General features: G+C 43.7%; 1 protein-coding gene across 19 annotated transcripts in view; it reads left to right on the forward strand.

The window, feature by feature from the left end:
• The window catches only part of DNM1 (dynamin 1), a 70,742-nt gene that overhangs the window by 840 nt on the left and 57,921 nt on the right, over positions 1 to 11,981 (forward strand). The gene's annotated exons all lie outside the window — the stretch shown is intronic.

The raw sequence follows: 11,981 nt of genomic DNA on the forward strand, positions 1-11,981 counted from the left end.
CTCCCCCCCCCCCCCCCCCAATCTTCGACCCCGGCTGTTACATAACGGGGGGGACACACTGAGGTGTCAGCGGCGACCAGCCCCCTCCCCTTCCCGGTGTCCCCCCCCCTCCACGGGGCTCCCGGGGATGGATATTGTCTTTGGTGTGTGTATATGTGTGGGGTATTTAAGTTTAATCTGCTCCGTTCCCCCCTCCCCCAGCGCTGCCTCGCTGTCCTCCATAGCGGATGCCATGTCGGGAGCTGCGGGGAGGCTGTGGGAAGGACGGGGTTATCTCTCTCCTATATGCTCAAAATCCCCGGGTGCTACCATTTTGTGACAGGCAATAATACCGATGCCTTCCCTTCATGTGACCTTCGCATTCATCATCTGCAACTTGAGTAAACTGCAGACCGTGCTGCCTGGTTATCTGCTCCAGGGTAGACACACAACACCTGGAGAGCTGGGGGTGTTCCTCAGCTGGCCTCGTTAATTAATTGCATTGGGTGATATACAGGTTTTGGTTATCAAGGGTTTTTTTTTTTTATGCTATGAGGAGCATGCAAGTTGCTGGTGACTTGTCTTTAAAAAGCAGCGATACCTGGTCAGATGCTTGTGTGGGTTTTTCCTCTTTCAGCAAACTGCATTTGTGACATCTACTGGATGTCATTCCCCCACCCCCACTATTTAGTTTAAGCTGTTTGCTGCCGGATGGCTTATAAAGCTGTTCTACTGTCGGAAGGGTCTGCGGTGTGTATGAATTGTTTGTTTAGCTGCGTCTAGCCCCAAATTCTGGGCTTGTGCAAGGGTAGCCTTGGGCAGCGAGTGCAGGGTGTGCTGTGTGTATTAGGAAGAAGGCACTGGGGTTGTATCTGGTACAAAGAAAGCATAGTTGGCATAAGATTATTTTTTTTCTTTGCTATAGATGCACATTCAAAGAGTTTTTGGGATCCTTTCTAGCTAACTTCCAAAAGCCCAGGAATCCCCCAGGGATGCCGGGAATCATGCCAAGGGAAGGACATTGGAGGAACACATTTTACTGAGCCTCAAGTCATGGACCAGGATCCACTTGCTGGTCCGTAGATACAGGAAGAAAATAATGATTCCTAGCACCAAAGTGAAGAACTTGCTGTGCTCTAGCTTTTTAAGAAGAAAGGGAAAATAGGACTCCTGAAATGTGTGAGCAAAACAGGTTCACCTGTTGGCTCTGCTGTTTTTGCGCTTTCTAAGTACTGGCAGCCTAATGTCGTAAATCCTTTTGAGAGGATCTGTGCAGTCAGTGCTGCAGTGGCGTAATATATAATGTATGGCTGTTGGGCCAGAGGAGGGTTTCTGGAAGGACAGTCAGTGTATCGGGGCACACTGCTCCTCTCTTTTAGACTGAGCAAACAAAAGGGGGTATATTAATCCTTGGTGTGTCTCCACTGGCAGCAATTGAAAACTGGGGATTTTATCTGCTGGGTGGAGAGCAAATGAATTAAATTGTTTTCTATCTCTTTCTGATGACCCCTGTCCCGGGAGAACTTGTGACCTCACTGTGTCCCATCAGTTGTCTTTCTAACAGCAAGCTATAGTGCCATTGCTTTTAGAAAATGAAATAATGAAGGGTCCCCTGAGCAGAAGCTGAGAGACCTGCCTGTAGAAAAGCATTTAGAGGAAATAATTGGAGTGGAAATGGAAAAGCTGTCAAAGGGAAGAGGTCTTTCTCCATTTGATACCCTTGAGTGCTGTCTAGTTTAGAGACTTGGTAACGTGAGATATCTTACCACAGAATGTATGTGTATATGCTGCAAAACCCAATCCTCGTAAAATGATGTTGGGGCCCTGCTTTAATGTACAGTCTCTTTTCTTTTTGTGTGGGTATTGAAAACCATGATAAGAAGCTATGGAATTCTATCCAGAATAAGCATGTTTCCTCAATATAATTGTGATAGGGGCTGTTTTCTTGTCTGAACAAGCATAAATTGTGTGTAGACCTACTGTGTACAAATACAATTATTGCTGTAGTGTGGACATGACATATGTCACTGCTCCAGCTTGATACCAGGATGGTGGTGCAGCTATTGCTCGGCAGCTGCTCGCTGCACAGTGAATGTGAGCACTGATGAGTTTCTCTCGGAGTGGATGGAAATCTGTGCAAGAACAAATGCTGATACAGTTGGTACTGACGGATGTGCTTGATGGGGACACTTCAGCAGTGGGGCTGGAGACCCTGCCAGGGCTGGTTTCCCTGCTCTGTACCTGCAGGATTCCTTTCAGATTATCACAGCATGTTCACGTTGCAGGGCAGCACGCTTGCCCTGGCTGCCAGACCTAGCCTGTGGCTATGCAGGGCTGAAGTCTAGGGCTGCTGTTGGCACCTTGCGGTAGCGACGAATCCCACGCATGCTGGAAACCTTGAAGCACAGAGAAGTGATGCTGATTGCAATCAATATTTAGTTACATGTCTTACCAAACAAATATTTTGTTTTCTTCCCGAATGTGATGGCTTACTAGTTGCTGCTAATTACTCTTCCCGTGTCACTTACTCTGCTGTTAACAGATTATCCAACAGTGCAGAGCCTGTATTTATAATACCAGATGTCAGTGTGCCTGCTATGTGTGCTTTTGCTGCCGGAGACTCAGCATGGTGACTAGGATACCAGCTGATAGTGTTAAAATCATTGAAGGAGATGAGAGAAGGCATGTAGAAGCCACACAGGTGACACATCTCTTTGTAGACTGGTTTATCCTGGGCCTCAGAACTGGAAGGAAGGTTAGTCGGGTCAGCTCCAGGCATTTCCTGTTGGTGTGGTTTTGGGCTCGTAGAATAACTCAGGTTGGAAGTAACCTCAGGGGTCATTTAGCCCATTCTTGTGGTGGTGTTACTTCCTTGCTGCCACCTTTCTTAAATTAGAAGGCCTTAGAGTACCAGCGAAATTGCTCAGATAAAAAGAACAAAGCATGTTCTAATTTGACTTGAGAGAGCCCAAAGGACCAATAAGGAAGGGGGGTTTACAAAGCTGTTTGTAAAATCGTTCATGTTCATGCCAGTCTTATTTTGCTATGTAAAAATATCAAATATAAGTGTGGGGTTTTTTAAATCCTAAGATCTTGGAGCACTGTTACACAAATCTTTGTAAAGCACAGATAACTGTAATACTTCTTCAAATCCAAACAGGAGAAACTGAAAGCACTGGGCTGTGTTCAGATGGCTGCATAAATGTCTGTGCCTTGTGTTCTTGTCTGATCCCAGGCACTGTGCTGCTCAGCCCTGCTGGGACAGCTGCATTGCTCTTCATGGAGAAAACAAGGCACCTCTGACTTCTGGAGAACAGATGGTTTAAGGGGGCTGCTGAGGAGGCAATGACTAAGGACTGGGAACAGTAGGTGGAAGGACTTGAATGGAGGTGAAACCATCTTATTTATGATCAAGGGAGCTAAGCAGTGCCAACATTGTGGGAAGTGAGTTAGGGCTTGATTGACTTCAGACCTGAATATCACCCCAAAAGCATCCTCTCTTAGGATCTTCTATGTCCCTAACCAAATATGAACACTTAGTAGTCTGTAACCAGGCTCTGATGGTATATGCTGAATTAGCTGATGTTTGTGTGTTGCCTGGAAGGAAATTGGAGGCAGGCATGGACCTAAAGCCAGCTGTGTTGGGCTAGCCTTGCCTCTCCTAGCAAACTGAAGTTTTGGCAGGAGCAAATGCAGCACTGCAATGCCTGTGGCAGTTGTAAGGATAAGTACCTATTAAGCTTGGTACTTGTGCTACAGTAATTGCCTTGACAAAACCAGGCAAGGGCCAGGCAGCTTGTGCTGCAACTGCGTCTCTGCCTTGCACTGTCTCATATCGAAAATGCAAAGCCAGATCTTGAAGCCACAGGATTTAGTTTGGCTTCAGGTATAACTTTGAGGAGCAACTTAATATCTTCATATCTCAACCTTCCCCAGCCATTTAGAGATAAATATTTAAACCCCTGGGATATGATGAGGGAATGCATTCTTTGATAGTATATACTTTGCTTTGTTATGGGAAGCTTTTCCAGCAAAATATGTTCTGAGGCCTACAGCAGTGTTTAGCAATTATCTAGAAGTGAAAGACCCTATAGGGATGCATACAGAGATGCAGATGCTTGGCCTGTTCAGATACTGCAGGAATACTGTTTTGAACGATCTTTGCGCTTTTAAATTGCTCAGGCTTCTGCTGTTCTACATGTTTTTGTAAGCTCAAGTTCTACAAAGAGAACTGAGAGATTAAGTATAGATTGAGGATGTCTGCTGTACTGGGTCATGCTGAGCATCAATGCAGTACTTCAGCAGTAGATTTAAATTTAAACAAGAAGATACACACATTAACTTGCTCTGCTCTGGCCGCAAAAGGGGTCCTTAAATATGATTTTTCTATTGTTTGGGGGTTTTGTTCTGCTTTGAAATACACTTACATGCCCAGAGTGCTGTCAGAGAGAGTAATTGCAAGTGATGGACCCTTAATTGCTGCATGATAAATACATCTGGGAAATCATGGAATGCTGTTGTGTATTTGTGGGTTAAAGACATAAGCATTGCTTGGAAACTGACTTACTTGGGGTTGCAGAAGATGGTGCAAGAGCCAGGAGTAAGATTTGGCTGTTCAGAGAAATAAACAGTGGTCAAACAATAGTCCTTCAAATGGCAGCAAGCCCTCGGTCTTCAGTGAAGAAAATACCTGTTTTTGTCTTGGGTAAATTGTTCAAGGAAGAAAATATGGAGCACTGGGGGAAATGGGTAATGTGTTATAGTAGACTTCAAGATAAAATAATTTAACTTAAGAGAAATCTGTACAGCGCTCAGCAAATACTTGTGGGAGGAGGAACGCTAGGAGGAGATACATAATTAAGTTGAGACATAACATAACATGGATGGCTGTGAGGAGGGAGGGTAGTGTGTGAATCTCAATATTTGTAATGCAGCAGCAGTGTCTGCCTGTATTTGTCCTCTGACAACTTGCTTTAATGCCATAGGGATTGGCTCAAACAAATACAAGTCTAATATCTTTTCTACTTCCCCCAGCAGTTAAATGTGAGATGTTAGATCTCACTCTCTATGTTCTTCAGCTTCGCTCTTTAGTGATGATCTCATACTTCTGGTAACCACCCACCAGCCTTATATTCACTAAGAAAAGAGATCCTTATGGCATGTCTCGGATCATATCAGAATTTACCCGGGGAAAGGAAATCAGCTGTGTTTCCAGTTTGGAAGCTGATGCTTGGTATTGTGCAGGTTAAGGCTTGCCTGGACCTACTGGTGTGTGAAAATGACAGGTTGCCTTGTCACTGCTGGAATTCATCACCTGCTAGCTGGCAGATCAGGAGGATGCCTTCTTTGCTAGCACGGATTCTTCCTTGTTACCATGATAATCCTCATGTTTGGAATCTTAAAACATCCTGAGCTTCAATTAGTCCTTACTGTACTTCAAGATAGGTAAGTGTGGTGGGGTTTTTTTTGTGTATTTACTCTATAAACAGCATGCTGTGGCACAGGGCTGTAAAGGTTGTGCAAAACCAGTGGGGAAAGGAAGTCAGAAGTTTGCAGAAACATTCCCTTAAGCTAAAACTGTCAGCTGTTACTGTTTTTTCAAAACTCCACATGCTTATAACTTTTCACACAATCAAAAACAAAAACAACAAAACAACCAAAACTAATGCAAAACAAAGGCAAACCTCTATTTTTAAAGGCTACTGATTGTTTTCAGAAGCCACGGTTCAATACATAACTGAGGATGCCAAGTTGAGTCCTTGAACCTGACTTCTCCAGATGCTTTGAGTAGGCAGAACTCTGCTAGACTTAAATAGAAGGTGTGGGAGTCTGTCTGCAGCACCTCCTATCTGAGACAGCTTCTCAAAATGTTGTTCTAAGGCAGGAAGCTAATCCCCTTCCTGATCTGGTGAATTACTGAATGTCCCTGCTTTGTACTTAACTTCAAGTTTGAGCCTGTCTGTCCAAGTGGGAGTAATAATTCTTTTGAGTGAGAATTTCTTAGCATCTTTAAGATGAGCCTTTTTTGAGGAAAAATGGAAGAAGCTGACAACTCAGTGTAAGTTAATCAAGAAAACAGTTCTTGCTGTGTTCTGGCTACTGGAGTGAAACTTATTATGATGCCTTGAGCAGCAAATTTATTAGACAAGAGCAAACCCATGTGTGCTCCACCCATGTGAGCCAATACTCAAGATTTTGGTTTCAGGCAGTGTGTTTTAGTGGCAAAACCAGATTTATTGAAGGACTGGCAGGCAGTCACCTAGAAGCATATGGTGTTCAGCCTATATGCCCAATGTAAAATTGGTTTTGAGGGGACATCTGTGAAAGGAAATTTACTGGTAATACACAGGGTAAACCTACTTCCTTGATATGCCACTAAAAACCACCCAAAAAACTTTGAGTGTAATAGTTTCCTTCTTGGACTCACAGATCTGTAGCCATATGACTCAGAGTACTGCTAGTTGGGAGGAGAGCTGAAACTAAATCTGGTCCAAAAAAAAAAATAATCTAGTCATGCACAGTGGGAAAATAGCTCACTAGTAGGACAGTTTCTCATTCCACTTGAATTTTTCTTTTCCTGCTCTCAGACCTGGTTTTCTATATCCTGATAGCATGAAAGCTCAAGGTAAAAGAATATTGTCTCTAACAGGCAGACAGGGATGTTCAGCCTTGAGATAAGAGTTCTGTTCTCAGCTGTGAAATTAAATTCTTTTTTTTTATAACTTTTTCTCCATTTGTAGAAAGGAGGGGCTGTTGATCTTGTGTCATGAAGGTGTATCTCATTAATGGATACTTAAAACAGTAGGAAAGGTTAGCTGTAAAGCAGGAAACTATTTTTCCAAACAATAAATTAAGTCTCTGCAAGGGTGGTATGGTGATGTCTGCCTGAGCCCTTTGAAAGACCTGCCTTCTCTTCTGACATAGTTCACCAAGAGCTTTAGCTGTTCGTGCAGCCTTGTCTGCCCAGTGTTTCTGGTCACTTAAGTCTGCTCTGCAGAGAGGTTGGGACTGATGTAGCCACCTTGGGCTGCTGGCACAGATCAGATACTGGATTTGAGGATTCAAGGTATTCTTAGAAAGCCTTGGGACTTGAGAGGCTGCATGAGCTGACTTGGTAGCACTTCAATTTTTGAGTATAGTCTTCCAGAGCAGGGATGGGTAGTGCAGCCTCGGAGAGGAATGAACTCAGGGTTTTGTCCCTAGTGACATTAAACACTCAGATGGTCTGGCTAGGCCTGGAGGTGGTCAGACTGCAAGCAGGATTGGTTCTGAAAAGCTCCAGAAAGCTCTTTCTCTTTATTTAGGTTTATCTGTGATTCTTCCAAAGCATGTATCATGCTTATTTTTAAGTGACTTGATGGAGTTTAGTCATGAGAATTGGATGTCTTGCTCAGGACTAACTGCTATAAATATTGGGGTGGCTATGAAGAGAGGACTGAGACAACATTTCAGTATTTACTGAGGAGCAGGCAAGAGTATGCATCAAAACATTGTGACTGGTAACTGAGAGCACCATTTAATGTTAGATATTTAAACAGTTATTCCAGGTGACCCATTGATACTTTGTACTTAAGTCTAGCTTTTTTTTTTCCCTTAAAGTCCTATTGGTAAATACTTTAATAGAAATTGAATATAAAGTGGCTCAGTAATTTTCTTAAGCTGTTCTATGTAGATGGGCAGACAGGACAATTAAGTTGCTGATGGTTGGTTCCTGCGTGACCTTGAGGCTTGTCACAGCTCCTAGGCTGGTGCTGACTGTAACAGATAACTGCTTTTCTTTCCCAGAAGACAGTACAGGCAGTACAGGCAGTATGAACCCTGAGTCTAAAATCTAACAGTGTCTCTGATTGTTCTCTGCCATGTTTGATGCTCTGAGAGCTTTGGCAGACCCAGCCATGACCAAATGGGAGTGAGATGGTCTTTCAATCCCTGGTCAGTAGCTTCTTGCAGTTCAGCTTTTGGAAGCATCTTGGAAGCAGACGTTATGCAAACTCCTCAAGCTGTGTCTTGCTGACTGGAAGCAAACTTGCCAACTTCTGCCACTTTTCTGCAAGTCTTGTGACTTGTGTGGCTTTTCTTAGAGCCCTGGACACAGCAATTAAGCTAACAGAAGAGCAGTGTAGCTTTTGTATTGAAAACATCTATTTCTAACATGGATGTTTGAGAGTACTTTCTTTTTTCTTTAAAAGACACTGTTTCTCTAAGTGCTCCTGGAGACAAGCGTAAAGAATCTCAACTTTTAAGACCTGCATTGTCAAGTCTCCCCTACCTAAAAATCAGGGCTTAGTCCCAAAATGATAAGATCTGCTAAAATACTTGTGTTGCAGTCACAATGAACACTAAATTGTACAAAATGAGGTTTGGAATAAACCCAGTTCCTCACTTGTGACTGAAATGGGAATTGAACTCGAGTCTTTAGGGGTGAAAATACTATTTTAATAATGTATTGCCTCAACAGTCCCCTTTAACACTTCCTTTCCTGTTCCTTATGGCTTTAGGTTGCATTGTTGCAGCTGTGTTGAAGGGTGAAGAGTTAATGCTACTGTAAGAAACATGAGAATTACTGGGATCCTGTCTGACTCTGCTACAACTGTCATTTTGTGGCTGTGAAATAGTCTTGGTGTAAGAGAGGCCAGTGTAGTAGTCTATGGGATGCCTGAGAGGACATGGCTGATGTTAAACTGATACTGCTGTGGATTTTGGCTGCAGAGCCAGACAGTGTTGCTGTAACGCTGTGTAAAAACTGAGCATAAACTGCAGCCATATTTCAGAGTAGTTTTTCAGCTGCATTTAGACCCTTTCTCAAAGCATCGCAGGCAGAAGTCTACAGAGATGCTGAGTAGTCAGTTCTCAACATCTGCAAATGTTTTTACAGCAGAGCTAACTTACCCTGGAGAGAGCTAGGAAAAACTATTATTTTTGCTTTTTTTTTTTTTGAGAATGGAGATCTAGGGATGGGGGAGGCTGTACTGAGTTTCTTAGAACAAGGATAGAATTACCTACAGGCAAAAATCTTGAAGTCTTTGTTCAGTTCCTTCTCTTTGCCTTCCTGCCACTCTTGTATGTGTAAACTCAGAGTAAGTTGTGTAGAATCTGGCCCAAGGCTCTGACAACGAATTAACAGGCTGTTTCAGCTCTGAGAGCTCTTTCTCATCCAAGTAATTATAAACTTCCACGAACAGGGGCTTATAATGAAGATAACTGTCCATTTGCCACCTGCCTGCTAGCCCAGGAACAATTCTCTGTCAGCAAGGGAATACACCTGATGACCTACTAGTTCAGAATTAAGCCAGTAAAAAACCCAAAGATCTAGCCTCTACTCATGATTTACTCTGAACTTGCACTGTTCTCTGGATCAGGATGGGGCTCCTTAGTTCTAATACACATGGTAGGTTTTCTCTCTTTCTGGCTGCTGTGATCTCTTGAGTAATCTCTGGTTATTTCTTAAGCTGATTGTGCTTTTACTTTTAATAGAAGCTCCTCTATGAATAGCTGGGAATTGCCTCAGCGTGGTGGTGGCCTTGAGAAGAGATCTGTCGCAGTGGGGTTATAGCTAGAGGTAAGGAGGAGATTGGTACGTACCAAAATGCAGAATGCCCCTCAGGGGTTGGTGCATGACATGTGTCACGCTGCAGAGCTGATGCTGCGGCTCCAGTGCTGAAAACTCAGGTCACCTCTTCTACATCTCAGCAGAGATCCCAACAATATACTTCTCCCTCTGGACTGTGCTACTTTGATTTGATGTTCCTGTTCCTAGGCACTGCTCTCTGTTTATGCCTGTTCATACAAAGATGTGTTTGTAATGCCAGGCCTTCAAACTACCTGTCACTCCAACCTCATCATAGAGAAAGAGGTCCATTTTCTGAATGAATTTTTAGAGACTATTGAAAGAATGATATTTAAACTACAAAAGAACAGGTGAGGCACTGCATTAGCACTTGGTATTTTTCCAGTCTTCTATTTGGACAAAGTTGAATTCAAACTGGACACCTGAACAGGCAAGACCAAATGTTATTAGAAATCATTGTATTGGTTTGGAGGAGTGGAGGAAAGATACCAGGGCAAGGAATTTAGAATTCCCTTTACTTGTGGAACATAAGGAAAGGGATGGAAGACCAGGAGATTCTGGTCTGTTTGTCCAGGTCACTAGGCTACAATTTTGCTATAGATTCAGAGTGCCCATTAATAGGCAATCCCAATTTTGACCCTCCTCTGCTTTTTGCATTAAAGCTCTAGAAGTTTTCCATGTAGACTTAGACTCCTTTAGAAATTCTGTGGGTGTATATCTGTATATAAACCTGCCTTTTTGTCACCTCCTATGGTCACTGCCCAAACTTGACCAGAGAAGAATGTTCCGTGGGGTATGAGAAGTACTGTCCCATTGGTTGGTCAGAAGGACTCTGGAGGACACATTGGAACCACCGAGGAGGTCATCTCTTCTGGGACTATTGATCCAACTGTCATTCTGGAGCAGCCTGAAATGGAGATGTTTTGTGCGGTTTTTGAAGTGGAGTTTAATGCCTCTGACTTTGCGCTAGAGGTGTTAGCAGTCACTCTGCTGGCTTTTCTTCAAGGGCTTAAGAAGCAGTACCTCTGCACCATGTTTCCAGCCAGGGTGATCCTAATTATAACTGAAACTGCAGAGGTGCAGTGCATAGCAGGGAGCTTGGCAATGTTCCTGCATACTTCTCCAGGCCGAGCAGAGAGATAAATTGGCATCTTAAATTCCCTCTGCGGGACAACCACGCACCTTGGACAGTTTGGTCAGGATGTCAGAGTGCAGCATAACTCTGTTAGCCCACAGAATTGTATTTCCTGCCTGGCCTGTTGGAAGGGAAGCAGCGTACCTCCCTTTCCACAACGCACTCTGCCTCTTACCGCTGACCCAAGATAAATTATCAGGGTACATGCATTCCATTTTATAAACCCACCACCCATGTCTGGCCACTAATAGCTTGAGGTACCACCTCTTTTCCTCATATACCTTCCGTTTGGGTGTGTATTAGTGCGGTCATTACAGTGATTTTGCCTCTTCCAGTGAACTCTTTCAGTTGTCTCTACCCTTTATGGCATTCAGGCTCTGGGGAGCCTGTTTCCTTTTCCAGCACGCAGCGCTGTCTGGGAGTGGAGGAAGTGTCAGGCTGCGGTGCTGAAATATGCCTTGAGCTACGTTTGTTCTTTTCTTAGGTCTTGCAGCAAATACCAGGACTCCAGAGGTGGTGGAGTTTTGACAAGAAATCTAAGATGACGCTTACCATGAGTGTTTGGCATCTTTGACTCTGCCATTGTACCTGATTTCCTTCTCTGAATGAGAGAAGAGCAAAAGAGGGGACCAACCCCTTTTTATCCAAAGTCTTCATGTGACAAATAGCTTGAATATTAGTTATTGCTGCACAGTCTAGTGGTGTCCATGAACACAAGAGAGCCTTTACTGCTGGATAACCTGTAGTCTGGACCCAGCTGCAGCCTGACTTCGGGGGGCTAGGGCAGATTAAGACACTGGTGGTGGGAAACAGCAAGGTCAGCCTGTTGCTCATCTGTCTTAGCATACATTAATCCTAGGGTGTTATTGTGGCTGTGCTTTCCTGTCAGACACTTCTGTCCCAGAGTTTTAGTGTACAGCTTGTCCTTTTGTTTTCTCCCAGCTCAAGTTGCAGGTGCTGTACAGGTCATGTTTTTCAGGGCTGCAACCCTTCTGTTACAGCAAAGCCAGGATTTGCCAGTAGATCTGTTTGTGCCAAAGCAGAGCAGTGTTACTGCAGTATTATGACAGATTTGCAGTTAGAGAAAGAGACAAGCAAAGATGCTGGGTCATGGGTTTACCTTTATGGCCACAAAAAACTGTGTTTCTTCGCTACTGCAATCACACCTGGACTAATTTGATGCTCTAGGATGTTGTTGATGCCTGGTGTTGTCCTCTCAGAGACTGGAAGTTGCAGGGAGATTCTGCAGATAAAACCTACATGACTTTTTTTTTTTTTTTTTTTTTTCCCGGGTATTAT

This window comes from Calidris pugnax, unplaced genomic scaffold, assembly GCF_001431845.1.
Source record: "Calidris pugnax isolate Ruff unplaced genomic scaffold, ASM143184v1 scaffold22, whole genome shotgun sequence".
NCBI lineage: Eukaryota > Metazoa > Chordata > Aves > Charadriiformes > Scolopacidae > Calidris > Calidris pugnax.